The sequence below is a fragment of the Melitaea cinxia genome, chromosome Z, assembly GCF_905220565.1.
Source record: "Melitaea cinxia chromosome Z, ilMelCinx1.1, whole genome shotgun sequence".
Classification (NCBI taxonomy): Eukaryota; Metazoa; Arthropoda; class Insecta; order Lepidoptera; family Nymphalidae; genus Melitaea; species Melitaea cinxia.
The window spans coordinates 12,974,140-12,976,734 of record NC_059424.1 but is presented as its reverse complement, the minus strand read 5'-3'; the positions used below and the strand labels follow the sequence as shown (position 1 = coordinate 12,976,734).

General features: G+C 33.6%; 1 non-coding gene across 1 annotated transcript; it reads right to left on the bottom strand.

The window, feature by feature from the left end:
• Positions 1-2,001: 2,001 nt before the first annotated feature.
• Positions 2,002-2,075, bottom strand: Trnai-aau. Its single transcript has one exon. It is a non-coding gene; the product is annotated as a tRNA-Ile (tRNA).
• Between the last annotated feature and the right edge of the window lie 520 nt (positions 2,076-2,595).

Below are 2,595 nucleotides of genomic sequence, written 5' to 3'. Positions count from 1 at the left end.
GCGACTAAGGGATATCACAGTTTCACTACCACCTTGGAACTTAAAAAGCCGACCGGTGGCGGGATAACCATCCAACTGCTGGCTTTGAAATACACAGGCCGAAAACGGGCAGCAGCGTCTTCGGTGCGACAAAGCCAGTACTGCGGTCACCAACCCGCCTGCCCAGCGTGGTGACTATGGGCAAAACACATTATTTTTGGCGTAAACTTGTGGAGGCCTATGTCCAGCAGTGGACTGTATAGGCTGTAATGATGAGATCCATATATGCCTCCAATGTGTATATGAGAAAATGAAAATGGGATCTTATCAACTACGACAGTTTATTTATTTATTAAATTATTTTCATGTTTTTATTTTGTTAAATTTCAATAACAATAACCGTAATAAAGTCTAATTTAGTCATTATACACCTAAACAAAATATTAAAATTCAAATATATTTTTATTTTCTCTATCAGAGACAGAAAAAGTTATAGTGGAATTGAAATGAACTGAAATAGCCTGTACACTTTTAATCACCTTTTATCTGATTTGTGTACCGGATAAATCTTTACCGATACAGGAAGAAGGCTTAATGGACACAGCCCACATCATTCCGTGTCGTTTTGAAAGTAATTTTCCCCACATATAATAACAATCGTCCTTGAGTGCTTAGCGTAGTAATCGCGCTCGACAATTGTACGTGCTCTCTGAGGCCTAGTAGGGAATCCCACGAGGGCAATGAAAACCAAACTAGAATCAGGCACAATATTCGCTTCCGTTAATCGAACTTGATTTTATCAGTGCAGGTGCAAATTCGTTGTTACTTATCCAGAATTATCTTTCATTGATCTAATTATTTTATTGCCTACATTCCTGACACAGAGGCAGGAAAATCGTAGGCCTTATTTATTCCCGTCACAGAGACTTGTGCCGTTTCGGCGGAGTATAGCATAATGACACGATGTTATATATAAGAGTATCTGACCCCGCAAACGTTGTTATAAACCCCCTTTAGTCCCCCCCCCCACACCGTAAAACTTAGGGGTATGAAAAATAGATGTTGGCCGATTCTTAGACCTACCCGATATGCACACAAAATTTCATAAAAATCGGTCCAGCCGTTTCGGAGGAGTATGTTAACTAGCATTGTGACACGAGAATTTTATATATAACATGTATTTTTCTATCTAACGTCGGAGATAAATTAATGTAACCTACGAGCTTACATAACAGAGCATAAAAAATTATAAGGAATCGAATACTTTCTAACACATCAGTTCATTATATTTTATTTTACAAAGTTACGTAATAATTATTACTAGTGGTCGTCCAGAGTCGAAATGCCGGATCTGGCATGCCTCATTCTATCCTGATCCGGTCCAGACACATGATCTGGTTGAGCCTGACCTTTTTTCTAGTCGGGTACTTTCAATATCATTGAATTACCATGGTACCAAATTTCGAATCGATCGGACATAAGGAAGTTAGTCAGATCAGTTAGGCACGCTAATAGTTTCAACAACTGACAGCTTCCGAGCCATCTTAAAATCAAATAAATATCAAAATATTTCTTAAACGTCAATTTACACATTAAAATTACATTTTTATTAATAAATTAATAACATTATATTTTGACTACAGACGTCATTCCACCGTGGATTACAGAATAAATAAATTAATTAATTATATATGTGTGAATCTACCGTAAACTTGGAATGTAGGTTTTACAGAGAAAAATCGGAAAAAAAACTTAGCAGATGCAGTTGAAGCAGTTACTCTTTTAAAAAAGCTATCGATCATTATTGAAGTCAAGCCTTGCATAGAACACATCGTCTATTAACGCACACAACAATAATAACACAACATCAATAACAATATAAAACTATAGCAGCGTTTTTTAAGTGTGAGAATGTAAATTATAAAGTTTAAATTAAAATTATATCAAGGTTACAAATCACGTTAATTATGGTTTGTGTTAGCTCGTAAAAATAAACAATAAACATAAAATTGTCAAACAGATTGGCCCATGTGGGGATTGAACCCGCGACCTTTGTGCTATTAGCACAACGCTCTAACCAACTGAGCTAATGGGCCCGTTACATAATATAGAGCTTTTACCTTTCCCGTTCCTAGAGCTACGCATGCGTAGAGTAACAAACGCTACGCTAAAACTAAAAGTGTCATAAATTTAATATTACTAGTGGTCGCCAAGTGATATATATAATTAAAAATATAATCTGACCTAAATTAAAAGTTTCAACATTAGGAAGTAAATTTTTTTATTTCTTTATTATTTAATTGATAATTGTATGAAATGTTTCTAATCGTACATGTTTACCTAATTATTCAATTTACTACTGTTTGAATTATTTATATTTCTGTGTGTATCGATTATTTCTTAATAATGTGTGCTTTTTAGCTTATTAATGAATTGTTTACTATTGGAAACTTTATTGGTTTATGTATCAGTTTTATGAGATTTTTTTTTTTCTTTGTATTATCGTACTGTTTGTTTCCTAAATAAAAAAAATAATAATAAAATAAATAAAAAAAATTATTTGTGTAATTTTATACTGTCAAAAAAAATAAATAAAGACACATGTTTTTTTTTATT